At 36.6% G+C, this 17509-nt stretch overlaps 1 long non-coding RNA gene across 1 annotated transcript; it reads right to left on the minus strand.

Annotated features, from left to right (window-relative positions):
* Nucleotides 1-5410: 5410 nt before the first annotated feature.
* LOC114182307 lies at nucleotides 5411-6603 on the minus strand. Its single transcript, XR_003604058.1, has 3 exons — nucleotides 6108-6603; nucleotides 5859-5970; nucleotides 5411-5727 (listed from the first exon to the last, which is right to left on the minus strand). It is a non-coding gene; the product is annotated as an uncharacterized LOC114182307 (long non-coding RNA).
* Between the last annotated feature and the right edge of the window lie 10906 nt (nucleotides 6604-17509).

A 17509-nucleotide genomic window follows, 5' to 3' on the forward strand; every position in this document is an offset into this window, starting at 1 on the left:
ACTTGGTGCAAGAAAACACGAAACAACAACTAGTATACTTCATTAGTCGAGTCTTGCAAGACTTAGAAGACTCGGAGACAAGGTATCAACTCATCGAGAAAGTGGCTTTAGCCCTGCTTAACGTCGTTCGTCGCCTATGGTCGTACCAACCACCCGATAGCTAAGATCTCGAGGAAACTAGATTTTGGTCGGAAGGATGATAACCTAGTTTGTCAAGCTTTCGAAGATCAGTCTCAAGTACGAAGCTCGAGGATCGATCAAAGGCCAATAGTTGACGGATTTGACAGTGGAGTTGCAAGCGACTGAGGGAGCAAAAGAGGAGGAATGGACATTATTCGTGGATAACTCATTGAACAAAAGGGCGACAGAGCAGACATAGTCTTGGAAGGTTCAAACGGTTTGGTGGTAGAACACTCTCTGATTTTCAAGTTTAAGGCATCCAATCACTAGGTAGAGTACGAGGCCTTGACAGTCGGGCTGACCCTAGCTAAAGATTTGGGAGCACGTAGGTTGAGATGCCACACAGATTCGCAGCTGGTAGTGGGGCAGGTCCATGGCAACTTCCAGGTGAAAGAGGACCTCCTACTATAATACTACTATAAGGTCAAGGAAATGATCAAGAGTTTCAAAGAGGTCACTCTACAACATATCCCCCATGCGGAGAACACACACGTCGATCAATTGTTCAAGCTGACTAAAGGCAAAGATAGGGGACAATTGAAAATGATTACCTAGTAGATCTTGGTTAACCCTTGGTAGGGGAATGCATGATCGTTCAAGAGCCATCCGATTAGAGAAAGGAAGGGATTTGCTAAAGCTGTAGGAAGAAGGCCGAGACGTTAAGTGGACCAATGCCTGACGGGTGTCTCGGCTCGTCACCATAGGAGAAGATTTGTACAAACGAGGGTTTACCACACCACTCCTCAAATGCTTAGCAAAGGACGATGCCACTTATGTGATGGATGAGATCCATAACGACATATGCAATTTGTATACCGGTACGATGAAGGCTCGAATCCTTTAGACAGGATATTATTGGCCAACCATCGAAACTGATTGCGAGCTCGTGGTGCAGAAGTGTGAAAAGTGCCAAGCACACTGAAACGATTCCAACGCGCCCTCGACCGAGTTACCTAACATATCCTCACCTTGTCCATTCGCTCAATCGAGCATGGACATAGTTGGACCATTTTCAGTTGGTTAGGCACAAAAGAAGTTCATTCTAGTTACCGTAGACTACTTTACCAAATGGGTTGAAGCTAAAGCCCTCGCAAGTATCACCGTTCGAAAATTCCATTCGTTTGATTAGAAAAATATTATATGCAAGTTCGACTTAGACCACACGATCATCATTGATAATGGAAGACAATTTATAAACTGAAATTTTGAGAATTCTACCAGCAAGTAGGAATACGCCACCTCAGTAGCTCCGTTGAACACCCAGGCGAATGGCCAAGCGGAGGCAATGAACAAGATTATCGTAGTGGAATTAAAAAAGAGACTCGAGGAAGTTAAAGGAGCTTGGACAAAACTATGGGCTTATCGTGGAGGCAATGAACAAGCGGAGGCAATGAACAAGATTATCGTGGAGCATGAACTTCCACAAGTCCTATGGGCTTACCAATGTACCCCGCACAAAACTATTAGATAATCTTCTTTCAACCTGGTGTATACAGATGCAATGTTGTCGGTCGAGGTAGGAGAGCCAACTCTTCGCCATCAAATGCAAAATTTGGATGTGTAACGCGGGGATGATCAGAGAATAGCAATATTTGATGACCAAGCGACGAGAAAAAGCGGCGATTCGAGCGGAAGCATGCAAGAGAATGGTGGCGAGGAGGTATAATGCTAAAGTTAAACCTCAACGCTTCATCAAAGGAGACCTGGTATGGCAAAAGACTAATGATACCCGAAAGAGGTTCGCCCATGGGAAACTCGCTCCAAATTGGGAAGGCCCATACTGAGTAATTAAAGATCAAGATAACGGGGCCTATCGGCTGGAATATTTAAGCAACAATGAAATACCTGATACATGGACCGCCACCCATTTAAAAATGTATTTGAGCTAAGTAGTTGTAATTGACCGATCACATCAATGAAATCGAGATTCTAGACAACTCTTTAATGATTGCACACAAACACACACTCAAATTAAACCTATTGGTCGGATAAAAGGCGAGTCCCCGTAGGACACTGCCCGACCAAGTTCGCCTATTCGACTAAAGGGTGCGCTCCCACGTTGTCGTTGTTAGTCACCAGGTAAGTCTCCTTCACCTTTCTGTAACATGCTTTAGATTTTTTATTTAGCCCTGATTCTTTTTTTTTTTTGTTTCATTTGCATATTCAGTGGCACTTTTTTATGGATATTTTAATTGTTCAAGTTTGCAGGAAGCCCTATCTGTTATCTCCCTTTCTTATACTACTTGTTCCATCTTTAAGGTACTAACTAACTAACCATTTTCCCTTTTCCTTTGGAGTTTACTCAATTTTTGTTTGGTTCAAACAATGCATTTGGATACTAAATGAATTTCATTTCTTTCTTGGACTCTTAAACCTTATCGATTTGCCTTTGGTATGGTCACACTATTTTTTTTAATTGAACTAATAAATTAGGTTCAAGTCAAGGTCTATGGGTAAAGCATAAGTGGCATCACTAGAATTATCAAAAATGATGTTGTGAGGTGACCTAATATGTGTTGATATCTAGTTGCTATACATTGAATTCAAAAGATTTGTCTTTGTTTATTGATCTATCTAACAGGATATACATTACAAAAATTTATATATTAGCTATGACAAATTTCGTAGCTGATCCGTAGCTAAACCATTTTGCGACAAATTAACTATCAAATTGCTAGGAAATTTTTCTTAGCTAAATACAGGTAGCTAATTAGAGAGGGATAAAATCCGTAGCTAATCTATAGCTAATTCATAGCTAATCCCTATTTATTTCCTCTCTGATTGAAGTAAAAAATTTTACAATTTTAGCTAATTCATAGCTAATCTCTCTCTATTCCATCTTTAATTGAAGTGAAAAAGTTTTAAAATTTCTAGCTAATTCGTAGCTAATCTGTCACAATTTTGTTGTCGCTAATCCATAGTTAATCTGTCGCAATTCTATTGTCGCTAATCCGTAGCTAATCTGTCACAATTTTGTTGTCGCTAATCCGAAGCTAATCTGTCGCAATTCTGTTGTCGCTAATTTGTAGCTAATCTGTCGCAATTTTGTTCTCGCTAATCATAGCTAATCTATCGCGATTTTTTCCCCGCTAATTCGTAGCTAATCTATCGCAATTTTTCCCTCGTTAATCCGTAGCTAATCTGTAACTAATTTATTGCAATTTTTTTCTCGCTAATCCGTAACTAATTTGTTGCAATTCTTTTATCACTAATTTGTATCACAATTGATTAGTTAATTTATTGCAATTCTATTAATCTCCTACAAATATTATTTTGTTAATTACAATTACTTAATTATTACTCACTCTCTATTATGAGTCATGTGCATAAACCTATGCCCATAATAAAAAAAGAAGACAAAGAAAATAAATTATTCACAAAAAGTGTCTAAATACCTCCAAAATTTGCAATACCTATTTAAAAAGGATAGATAATCAATCCTACAATGATCAAAGTATATCCATCCAACAGTACAAAACAACATAAAAGTTTCCACCAATGTATAATAGTTTTAGGACACAAAAACATTGGAGAGTATCAACAAAAAGTGATGCATCAACACAATTAAAACACAAACAAAGTTTTGAATTCTTTAAAACATGTCTTCATTCTTGTTTCTTCAATGCAGACAATAATTCTCTCTTAAAAGATAAAAGATTGCATTTGCTCTTGTTCCATTTGTTGATTGCCATGAACATGATTTCCTTGTTGAGTATACTGAGAAATATTTTATGCAGCAACGTTTTAATCAGCAAAATGGTAAGAGAATGTTACATTTACATCCTGTGTAATATAAAACTAGTAGCAGTAATTTTGTATCAAAAGTAGGGAATATAACCACTGAGCCTTTGGATGAAGTTATGCATAAGAAATTAAGTTTGGTTACCTTAAGAACAAGTTTATATAAGTTCTCTTATATAATTTGTATAGATTTTAAATTTTAACTTTAAGCTAATTTTAGCTTACGAAGATTTTTTTAATTTGATTTTGTAGTCGTAGTTGAAAAGTTGAAACAAAGTCATTGTAACAAAGTCCAAACAAACCTCTCAGAATAACAGGTAATAGATAATCAACATTCAAAAATTTCAATACCTCCACTAGCATTTGACGAGGGTTCAGATCCTCCTCTTTCAAAAGCAACCCACCTTATTTATAATATGCATATTTAAGGAAGAAAGGATCCCAGTTTTTTTATTTTTAATAATTCTTCAAATAACATGTTACTGATTCTCCTTTATAGTTGCAAACCAAACTTTTAATAGTATAAAGGGCACCAAATAAATAGGCAGAAAACTTCTCAAAATACTAAAGTATATCATATAATAATATATAATAATTAGATGAACTTAATTTTCTTTTTTCATTCGATCTTGCTGAAAAAAAATAGTGTCTTATCTTCCTGAAATTGAAACCTTTTTTTTTTATTTGTTGTATTTTAGGACCCAACACATGATAGATATGATACTCGTATTTATAGGAATTAGTAAGCCTAATGTAAAAAAGTTAAAAAGTGGGCCTAAGTCTTTTTATGATAAAGCACTTTTAGGTTTTTTTCCCTCCTTACGTAATCCTAGAAAACAAACACCAATATCTTTTAATTATACCAATATACATTTCAATAAAATAAGATATTTAATATATTAAAAAATGTGTTGCATCTTAATAGTCTCCGTACTTATCATGCAATAATGAAACTAGGTGGACTTTAGTATTAGTTAATCACGTACTTACAAAATTTGCACCTAGAGATTTTTATTAAGTCTGGGCTTAAGTATGGCATTGTAGAATCAACATCAAGTTGATGACTTGAAACAATAACAAACCTCATTTATAAATATAGACATCAATTGTAATGTTCAAGATGCTTGAACTTCATATATATTTTTTATTCATATGAGTAGAATACAAATATAAAAAAAGTTTTATGAAAAAAAAAGTGATAAGAGGATAAACTCCACTAAAAGTGGTTCAGATCATTAAAAAAATCTTAAAAGGAATCAAGTGGGAACAAAAGATGCAAGTGAGATTCAAAAGTTAAATATGAACAAGAATAGGCCAGTTAGTGATCTTCCAGAGTACCTCATTTGCAATATTATCACTTCATTTTCTTACCTACGTTATCCATAAAACCTTCCTTTTACAAATGACACTTGATTTAGTTTCATTTTGCAACAACACATCAGTGAATAAAATCTTTAGGCATAGACATAATTAGACTGTAGTCAAAATGGATGGAGTATAAAATAAGCTGACTACAACCCAAATTTTGTCCTATCACAGAAAAAAATTTGTCAGACTCTACAAACTATATCACAGTGAAATATCAAATTATCAAACCAACATGAGTAGATAATCATAGCCAAGTCACATAGAATTTCACATTTCTTTATTCTAATTTTCTATCATGTGATAATCCCAAGATTATCTCATAACAATGCAATTTAACAAATTTGAAAGGTCATACATAGAAGCGACTAAGCCGGTCGAAGCACTTGACACCATCATCAGCAAACCATCATCCTTAACACCAAGAGCCGGCCGCAACACCTTTAATTGTCAAACTTACCCAAATTTCATCAACATACTCAATGAAGAAGCAAAACAACGAAATCAATCACAATACTCAAACTAAACTAAATGCTTTAAGACTTTTTCTTAAATACATCACAAACTCTTACCTCGTCGAGAAACGATTGGAGCTTGAACCTTGGGTTTTCAAATCCCATTCACAGCGGCACTAAACCCATTTATCCTTCTCCTAAGTGTCACAATAAATCCAGTTCTCCCTAACTTTAAATCCACAAAAATCAAACACAAAAATTAGGGTTTCAATTCGTTCAAAACCACAGAACAAAGTAGGCCCGTTCAATTAGTTCAAAATCAAAAATCAAACCATAACAAAAATGGATTGCGAATGAGTTGTTTACCGTAACCTTGGGAAGCCTAGCTGCAGGTGAAAAGATGCGGTGGTGGTCGCGGGATAAAGCTCTGTCACACAACGATAAGGGTACGAGCTCCAGATGTCGACGAATTGCAGCAAGCTCAACTAGAGGTGGTTCCAGGGAGGGTTTAGTGCAAAGGAGGCGCGCAGGTGGAGGCTAGGGTTTCAATGAGGACCAATGTGAGGAGGCACACATGGTGGAGGCTACTGTTCGAAGGGAGGCTAATGCAGAGGAGGCGAGTGGTGGAGGCTCGGGTTCCAAGGGATGGCCAATGTAGAGGAGGGGCGCGCGGCGGAGGCTAATGCAGAGGAGCGGCGAGCGGTGGAGGCTACGATTTTAAGGGATGGCCAATACAAAGGAGGCATGTGTGATGAAGGCAAGGGTTTCAGGGAGGGCAATTCGGAGGAGCTCGAAAAGAATTCTATTTTGTTAGTGAGATTGAGACTGGAAACTTCTCAACTTCTTAAAATTATTGATAGCTAGCTGGGGTTTGGAACAAACATAAGTAACCTATCGGGGTTCAGCGATAAAGGTTAAAAAACCTCAATTATTTTAATTTATTACCAAGGTTATATTAATCTATACTAAATAATCTCCGTTTAATACTATTTTTTCAGTGTCATTATAATTCTTTTAATTAAATTAATGTTTGTACGTCTAATTTTTTATCTTCATTTATTATATATTTTATTTAGTTTATTAATATTAATATTTATAATTTATATTTCAATATAAACAATTATATTTAAAAAATTAAAATATTTAAATTAAAAAATAATTTTAAACATTTAAATTAAAAATAATTTTAAAACATTTAAATTAAAAATAATTTTAAAACATTTAAATTAAAATAATTTTAAATATTTAAATAAAAACAATTTTAAATATCTAAACTAAAATAATTTTAAAATATTTAAATTAAAATTAATTTTAAAATATCAAAACTAAAAATAATTTTAAAATATTTAATTTAAAATTATACTAAAATTAAAAATAATTATAGTACATTTTAATTGAGAAGATTAGCTACAATATATTTTCTGGTAAATCTGTAGCAATTTTGCTACGAATCAGGTGCAATTTTATTTCCTCGCTATTTTGTCACAAATTAGTGAGATATTAGCTACAAATATATGTTTTAGTAAATTTATAGCTATTTTGCTACAAAAAGGCTACAAATTGTTTCCTTCGCTATCTACTCGCAAATTAGTGAAAAATTAGTTACAAATATATGTTCTGACAAATCTATAGTTATTTTGCTATAGACTCGCTACAATTTTATTCTTTTACTATTTCCTCGCAAATTAGCAAGGGATTAGTTACAATATTTTCTCTCACAAATTTCTCTAGTAAAATAGAAATTTTCTTGTAGTGATATTCTTGTGATATAGGTTAGAGTAGTTCAAGGAGGCTACATTATGATTCATTACATCTGAATATGTTTTTTTTCATAATAGTATTATCCATTACATTAAGCCAATGTGTTGAAGAGAGGAATTTTTTTACGCTTTTCTCTAGAAGTTAGATTGATAGTATTGCAAAGTATATAGAAAACATTATTCATTAGAATATCTTGGACTTTTGGTGTTCTTGAGTATATATTCATGTTGCATCCTCCTTAGAAAGCCTTGTAGAATTTTCAATAACTGGAAACTAATTCTATTTCCAAATAGGGGCATTCTATATTTTATAAAGAAGTTCCATAACTCCTTTTCTAGCAAATTTGTGAGTCAGAATACTCTTGTTAAAATTGGCTCTTTTTGACCTTGTTCCTAATCAATAAGCAAGAACATTATGTTTCAAGTGAGGCAAAAATTAGGTAGCTTTTACTTTGTCTACTACTACATTTCTGTGACCAAATCATACCTCTTATCCTTTCATTCAGTCTTTCATCCAATAACTATGCATTCATCCTCATGACAAGCACAAATTTCAAAATGGAAAGGCTAGTCCAACTTTAAGTAATATATATATATATATATATATATATATATATATATATATATATATATATATATATATATATATATATATATATATGAAACAGATTAGGAAAACAGACTGGAGATATTTTGGCGGTATTGACTAAGTAGAGACTTATGGTTACTAAGTTTATGGCCTTGTGTGCTTTTCTTTTTAATTAATCCTTGGAATAGATTTCTACTAAACCATTGTTTATGTTGGTATGTCTATACTTGGTAAAGGAGATAGATGCTAATGTTAGTAAATCAAGGTATAACATGTTTATCTTTGATTTTTCATATACTTTATTTCAAGAATTAAATCAAGGTATAACATGTTTATCTTTGATTTTTCATTTCCCATGCATGCTTCATTTTTAGAATAAACAAAGGAGAGTGACTATTGTCACTCTTATGAAATTAAAAGTTATAGAATTTCTCAAAGTCAGTAGTTTCATTAATAAGGAAGAAAGATTCTCTTTTACATTAAAGTTATTAGTGTGAGAAAAGAAGTCCCATATCGATGAGAACTTACTTTGGGGCTTACTTTTAATGTTATAAAAGGAGTCCAGTATTTCCTTAGGAAATCATCCCAAAAGTCTCTCCCTTTCTATTCCTTTTACTTTATTTGCTTGAGAGAAGAATTAAGAGAGAATATTAGTTTCTCCTCTTAGAGAGAATGTTAGTTTCTCCTTGTATTAGTTTTTCCTATTTTCAAGAGACGGGTTGTCATTGTTTTCTCCTTGGGATTAGATAGAATGATATGTAATTTTCCTTTCCTTGAATAAATTATATTCATTGCCTATTATCTATTTTTGTTCCTTTATTTTCATCTTTTATTTTAGTTGTGAGTACTTGTGCTAGTACTATGATACCCAACAATTTTGAATAGCAGTAGTAATGTACAAGACACTCCCCAAGAGAAGTAATTATTGTTAGAACATAAGTATAAACTTTAAAGTAATAAAATATGTCCTCATTTAATAGTTCAAATTTCTGCCTAGTTGGTTTATGACACATTATTAAATAAAAATAGAGAACCAAAACTTTCACAAGAGGTATATAAAGATGCAATATAACATAAAGTAGTGAAACATTGAAGATTGTAATGGAAAAAATAGTTGATGAGTTCAAATTTTTGCCCTCATTTAATATTTAAATTTGGGGATTTAATTGAATTTTTTGTGCTTAAAGATTGATTTAATTAGGATTTGTGATTATTGGATTTATTGAGTAAGTTTGGTAAAAGTGGCGTAAAAATTGATTTTAGTTGCATAAAATATTATTGGATATTTTAACGTTTGTTAATGCAGCTGGAATTTATTTTTGGTCAATTAATAATGTGATTTTGAAATATTCAAAGTTACAAAATAAGTCCAAAATCAAGAAATTCTGAAAAAGAATAAATCAGGAGCTAAATGCACCCCCAGATTTTATTTGCACACTCCTCCCTCAAGTGGACCACAAAAACCTGTTCTGCACCCCCAGTTTTCACTAAGTTGCACCCCTCCTACCACTTAAACTCCACTCAACCAGATCATGCCATGTGGCAATCCCCACCTCTTAAAATTAGCCAACCAAAGCAAGCCACGTGGCAACAATCCTTGCACTAACAAGCTGTCCAATGGAAGGCTGCCACGTCATCATCTTCATCTCCCAAAACCCTAACCCTAATTTTCTCCTCTCCTTCCATCACCATGGCAGCCGCCGCCGCCATCTCCTCGCCGGCCACCACTGAAACTCGCCGGAAACAGCAGCAACCCCGCATCGCACCTTCTCCGCACCACGAACAGCAACGCCATCTTCTTCTCGCGTCCAGCAGCTCCGCGCGCCACCACCATCTTCCTCCATTCGCGTCGTCATCTCCATCAACCACCATGAGCACCGCGCCTCCATCTTGTTTCGCGCCTCCACCAACGCTCAACCAACCTCTGCAGCGCAAGGTCCGCGACGCACCAGCAGCGACAGCACCACCGCAACAGTACCTGCCCCATTTCCGCAATCACCACCGCAACCATCTTCTTCCTCACGCAGCAGCCATGGCTGCACCAGTTCCGCCACCATCAACAGCACAGCAACCTTCACGTCGCAGCAGCGCGACTTCACGCCTCCACCGTTTGCACAGCCACCGCTGCAGCAGCGAACACCACCACGCCGGAAATCTGACCGCCGCGCCGTTGCAGCACCTACAAGCCTCCATGAAACCCTAAACGCAGCAAACCCTAGTCTGGAGAGAGAAAGTGCACTCTGCGCCACGTGTCAGCATCTGATAGGACAGTCAAACTGGTCAACTGTGGTCAACTGGTCAACTGTGGTCAACTGGTCAAAGTATGCAGTCAACTCTGGTCAAAACTGCAAATATGGTTAAATGAGAGGGGCAGAATTGGAAATTGGACAGAAATTAAGTTGCTAATTAATTAAATAAAAATAAAAGATTTTAGCAACTGACAGATAAAGCCCAAAGTCCAGTGGAAGCCTATATAAAGAGACTTAAGGGAGCAGAAGCGGGAAGAACAATTTACAGCTTACAGCTTAGACACTTAGAACTCTCTGGTTTTGGCAGATACCATCCCCACCACATCTCTCATTCTTTCTTTTATTTTCTTTCCTTCATATCATCATGTATTCCATCAAAGCCATGGAGGGCTAAGCTTTTAGGGTTGATTCCACTGTAATTTCTTAAATGGATTCTGAGGTTAGATGAATTTATATGTTTTGTTATTTTGATTATTGTTGTGGTTTTTGTTTATCTATGTCCTTTGCTTCTTAATCGAATAGAAAATAATGATTTTAAATCTACATACATGCTAATCATATGAGTTAAAAGGTTTTTAAATTAAATCGAGACTTTACTTTGATTTTGTTTAGAAACTTTCATTTGATTCAATAAGTTTTTGCCAATAATTGAGACTTTAATTTGATTAGAGGTAATTACTTTAACTAAAATTAGTCAAGACTTTACTTTGATTAATTAAGTTTTCTATTTGGTAAAGAAACAAAGGAATAGACATGGTTAGGCATAGTAAAATTAATTGAGACTGTACTTTGATTGAATTTACTATGGATAATCTAACAATTCTCACTTTTAATTGAGACTGTACTTTGATTAAAAGTGAGGATGCCAACAAATGAATTGAGTCTTTACATTGATTGATTTGTAAATCAACAACAATAATTAATTTAACAATAATCTCTAGATAACCAATGAAGAATCTTATTTAGAAAAAGCAGTGGAATTGACCTATTTACTATTACTGTGTTTACAATCTTCCGTGTCATTTTTTTTGCATATCAAAACCCCCTATTTTTATAATTGCTAGTTTTAATTGCATTTTTAAGAATCAAATATTTGAGATCAATTCCGTATTCGTTGTGAGACGACTCAGGGTTATCTTAACCCTAACTATTTTGTTCACTACTAACTGGCAATACTGAAGTTGCTAAAGTAGTGGTAATTTGATCGCCTAACGACAGCGATATCAAATTTGGCGCCGTTGCCGGGGAGTACGAATTTCTTTTAAGAAATTTTTTTTGAGACTAGTTTGGAAAACTCTGTCTAGGAAAGACTTGGTATTTAAGTTGTCCATTGTGACGCACCTCTCTTTCCTGGGAGTAGACCCAACGACATCTTAACTCATTTCTTTCTTGAAATCTTTCTCCAAAACAAGAATAGGAAGAGAAAAAAAACACACAGGGAAACACTTTCAGGTGGACTTACATAGTGCATGACTCGAGCCAATCCGGGTCAATTTTATCAACTTGATTCAAAACTTGAAAGGAACTTGCGTAAATCACGTAGGAGACTTGATCTCAGGTGTTCTACTGAAGGAGCACCATCATCATCTGAACCTACCACTGAAAGTGTACCACTAGAATCACCTCCGGTGATTAACATATCTTCTGATCCATCACCTGAACCAGAAATTCAAGAAGATAGAATGGAAGAAAGAACAATAAGAGAGTTGGCTTCACCGGATGCAGCAATTACACAAAACATGTGCATCCAATATCCATATGGAGAATGTGAGCTTAAGTCTGGGTTAATCCATCTTTTACCCAAATTCCATGGATTAGCAGGAGAAGACCCGTACCATCATTTGAAGGAATTTCATGTTGTTTGTTCATCCATGAGACCTACAACAGTAACAGAGGAACATATCAAGCTTAAGGCTTTCCCATTCTCATTGCAAGATGCCGCTAAGAATTGGTTATACTGCCTTCCGCCAGGATCCATCAATACTTGGGAGACTCTGAAAAGATTATTTCTGGAAAAGTTTTTTCCAGCATCTAGAGTTGCTGCTATTCGCAAAGATATTTATGGGATAAGGCAACAAGAAAGATAAAGTCTTCACGAGTATTGGGAAAGATTCAAAAAGTTATGTGCTTCATGTCCTCATCACCAAATAAACGAGCATCTCCTCATTCAATACTTTTATGAGGGATTGAGTATCATGGATAGACAAATGATAGATGCTGCAAGTGGAGGGTCATTGGTGGACAAAACGCCAACAAATGCAAGACAATTGATTGAAACTATGGCGTCAAACCATCAACAATTTTCCACAAGGAGTAATTCTATAACTCTATTGAAGGGAACCCATGGAGTAGAAGCTTCATATGTTGCAGATCACAAGAAATTAGAAGGGAAGTTGGATGACTTAGCAGCCATGGTAAGGACCTTGACAGACTTACAAAAAAAGCCTATCCCTTCTACTTTATGTGGAATTTGTGCTTCTACTAATCATCCTACAGAGGCTTGTTCTATGTTAAAAGAGACAGGGACATTAGACAATGAACAACCTCAGGCATATGCTGCAAACATCTATGGCAATAATAGACCACCTCGGCAGCAATACAACCATGATTTGTCCTCCAACAAGTACAACCCAGATTGGAAGGAATATCCCAGCCAGAAATGGGGAAATCAACAGCCTCAACACCAACAAGTCTATGTTCCACCTCAACAGAGGCAACAACCACAACCAGCGGCAACCTCTGGTGATTCAAACATGGAGGCAATGATGAAAATGATGGCTGACATGATGAAGGGACAAATCAATGAGTTGAAACAGACAATGGAAGCAACCAATCAAAACTTGCAGAACCAGATTGGACAAATGGCAAATGAGTTAAATCAGATGAAGTCTCAACAAGGCTCAAGCAATTTGCCTGCACAAACTGTAATCAACCCGAGAAATGTAAGTGCTATTACTTTAAGATCGGGTAAGCAAATACAAGGCCTTGGGGATGCCCAAAAAGATGAAGATAAGGACAATGAAGTTGTACCTAATGATGAAAGAGGAAGATCAGATGAAGCAACACAAGCAACATCTGAAATACCTGCACCCAGTGATAACTCCAGGTTGGTATCCCCTAATACTTCCTCTGAAAATTCTTCTCCTTATTCTCCTCCTCCTCCCTATCCAAACCGTTTGAAACCAAAAACTAAAAAGATGGAGGAGTTAGACAAAGAAATCCTGAATACTTTCAAGAAAGTGGAGATAAACATTCCTTTGTTGAATGCTGTGAGACAAATTCCTAAATACGCCATGTTTCTCAAAGAATTATGTACACATAAAAGGCGTATTATGGACAAAGAGGTAGTGAACATGGGAAGAAACGTCTCTAGCTTAATTAAGAAGCCTACAGTCAGAATGCCGCAAAAGTGTAAGGATCCAGGTATGTTTTCTGTTCCCTGCATTATAGGTAGTACTAAGTTTGACAATGCTATGTTAGATTTAGGAGCTTCTATTAATGTAATGCCTTTATCTGTTTTTACTTCACTTCATCTTGGACCTCTTAAGTCTACTGGTGTGGTCATTCAATTGGCCAACCGTAGCACAGTTAACCCTGCAGGTGTGCTAGAAGATGTGCTTGTCCGTGTGGACAAGTTAATTTTTCCTGCAAATTTCTATATCTTAGACATGAAGGATGATGAAGGAATGAGTTCAACCACAATCATCTTGGGAAGACCATTCATGATGACAGCACGTACCAAGATAGACGTGCATGCAGGATCCTTGACTATGGAGATAGGAGATGAGAAGGTGCAGTTCAACGTGCTAGAAGCCATGAAGCACCCAATTGAAGACCATTCTTTGTTTTGTATTGATTTATTGAGTAATGTAGTGAACAATTATGCTTTTGGACTTTTGGACGTTTTATCTGGTTTTTCTTCTTCTTTGGATTTTTCACTTTCGAATATTTTGGGCTCAATTTTAGACGAAAGAGAAAATTATAAAACAGGTGATGTTGAGGACGCGGTGTCACTATTTGATACCTCTGTGGCGTCCAAGTGTGATGCTGAGGTGGCTGAAATTACCTTAGGCAGTAAAATGTTGCCATCTGTGGAACAACCACCCATTTTGGAGTTGAAACCTTTACCATCTCATTTGAAATATGTTTATCTTGAGAGGGATGGGAAACTCCCTGTTATTATATCTGCCTTGCTTACTGACGAGCAGGAATAAAAGCTACTGCAGGTTATCAAAGATCACAAGCGAGCAATAGGCTGGACTTTGGCAGATATTCCTGGTATTAGTCCTTCTTTCTGCATGCACAGAATACTCTTGGAGGAGGATGCTAAGCCAGTAAGGCAACCTCAGAGGAGATTGAATTCTCAACTGATGGAGGTTGTGAAGAAAGAAGTCACCAAGTTGCTACAAGCAGGTATTATATATCCCATTTCTGACAGCACTTAGGTGAGTCCTGTACATGTGGTCCCCAAGAAATCTGGGATCACCGTGGTCAAGAATGAGAAGAACGAGTTGATTCCTACTCGTATTCAGAATAGCTGGAGGGTCTGTATTGATTATAGAAGACTAAACCAGGCCACCAGGAAGGACCACTTTCCTTTACCATTCATGGACCAGATGTTAGATCGATTGGCAGGTAAGTCTCATTACTGTTTTCTTGATGGATTCTCTGGGTATTTTCAGATTTGTATTGCCCCAGAGGATCAACATAAAACTACTTTTACTTGTCCATTCGGTACATATGCTTATAGGAAAATGCCATTTGGCCTTTGCAATGCTCCTGGAACATTTCAGCGATGTATGATGAGTATTTTTACAGATTTGTTGGAGCATTGTATTGAGGTTTTTATGGACGATTTTAGTGTATATGGTTCATCTTTTGATCACTGCTTGTCTAATCTTGCTAGAGTCTTGGAGAGATGTGAAGAAACTAACCTTGTTCTAAATTTTGAAAAATGTCATTTTATGGTGAAACAAGGTATAGTTTTAGGTCACGTTGTTTCCAAGAATGGTATATCTGTAGATCCTGCTAAAATTGATATTATTTCACAATTGCCTTACCCCTCTTCTGTGAAAGAGGTTCGATCTTTTCTTGGACATGCAGGACTTTATAGGAGGTTTATCAAGGACTTCAGCAAGATAGCCAACCCTCTCTCCAACTTGTTGCAAAAGGATATAATATTTGACTTTGGAGAGAGGTGCAAAGATGCGTTTGATACATTGAAAAAGGCGCTTACCACCACTCCTATCATCCAGCCACCTGACTGGACATTACCGTTCGAGTTGATGTGTGATGCATCAAACTTTGCAGTAGGAGCGGTGCTTGCACAAAAAGATGGGAAGCTATCACATGTGATATATTATGCTTCCAGAACATTGGACACAGCGCAGGCTAACTACACCACGACTGAAAAGGAATTATTGGCTGTTGTGTTTGCCTTGGACAAATTCAGACCGTATATACTTGGTTCCAAGGTAATTGTTTATACTGATTATGCAGCATTAAAATTCCTTCTGAAGAAAGCAGATTCAAAACCAAGGTTGATCAGATGGATGCTACTGCTCCAAGAGTTTGACATTGAGATTCTAGACAGAAGTGGAGCACATAACTTGGTAGCCGATCATCTTAGCAGGATTGAAAATGGAGAAGATAACATTCCTATTAAGGATGACTTTCCTGATGAAGTCCTCCTAGCATTGACTGCTGTGAAAGGTATGTTTCCTGAACCTTGGTTTGCTGACATTGTTAATTATTTGGTTGTTTCTACTATTCCTCCTTCCTTCTCCAAATATGAAAGAATCAAGCTAAAAAGTGAGGCAAAGTACTATATCTGGGAAGACCCAATCTTATGGCGCATTGGTAGTGACCAAGTCATAAGGAGGTGTGTTCCAGATATCGAGATACCTCATGTGCTTGAGTTCTGTCATTCGTCTCCTTTTGGTGGACATTATGACACACAAAGAACAGGTAGGAAGGTGTTGGATTGTGGATTATATTGGCCTACTATTTTTAAAGATGCACAGAGGGTATATGAAAATTGTGAGCAGTGCCAAAGGGCAGCCAGATCCATTACAAGAAGGGATGAAATGCCTCAACAACCCATGCTATATTGTGAGGTATTTGATATTTGGGGTATTGATTTTATGGGTCCTTTTCCTCCTTCTTTTGGGTTTTCTTATATTTTGCTCACTGTAGACTATGTCTCCAAATGGGTGGAAGCCATAGCTACAAGGACTTATGATTCTCGAGTTGTTATGAGTTTTGTCAGGTCTAACATTTTCTGCAGATTTGGGATACCACGAGCCATCATCAGTGACCAGGGGATTCATTTCTGTAATAGGCTACTTGAGAACATGTTGAAGAAGTATGGGGTGACACATCGCATTGCTACACCATATCACCCCCAAACCAATGGACAAGCAGAGATCTCTAACAGAGAGATTAAAAAGATACTAGAGAAAGTAGTGAAGCCTAGTCGAAAGGATTGGGCCACAAGATTGGATGAAGCACTTTGGGCACACAGGACAGCCTACAAAACACCTATAGGTATGTCACCTTTCAGGGTGGTTTTTGGAAAGGCTTGTCATCTACCTGTGGAGATTGAACATCGGGCCTATTGGGCCGTGAAAGCATGCAACTTGGATTTGGAAGAAGCAAGAAATGAGCGAAAGCTTCAGTTGCAAGAACTAGAGGAGATTAGGCTAGCAGTCTATGAAAATTCAAAGTTCTACAAAGAGAAAACCAAGAAGTTCCATGACCAAAAGCTTGTGGCTAGAAAGGATTTCAAGGTAGGCCAGAAGGTGTTACTATACAAATCCAAGCTTGGTCACATGAGTGGTAAGTTGCGTTCTACTTGGGAAGGACCATACATTGTTACAGAAGTCTTTCCTTATGGAGCAGTGGAAATCAAGGAAGAATCTTCAGCAAGAACTTTTAAAGTTAATGGGCATCGTCTTCGGATATTCAATGAAAATCAAGATATGCTGAATAAGACGATGGATGGGATGAACTTGACTTCTCCCTCATACCTTCCACCTTGAGGAGGTAAGTACACTTCATACTTTTTCTTTGCATTTTATACATATTGAATACATTGAGGACAATGCATGGATAAAGTGTGGGGGTGTGGGGAGATTTCCCCCTTTTTCTGTTTTTGTTTTCTATTTGTTT

This window comes from Vigna unguiculata, chromosome 4 (genome assembly GCF_004118075.2).
Source record: "Vigna unguiculata cultivar IT97K-499-35 chromosome 4, ASM411807v1, whole genome shotgun sequence".
Lineage (NCBI taxonomy): Eukaryota > Viridiplantae > Streptophyta > Magnoliopsida > Fabales > Fabaceae > Vigna > Vigna unguiculata.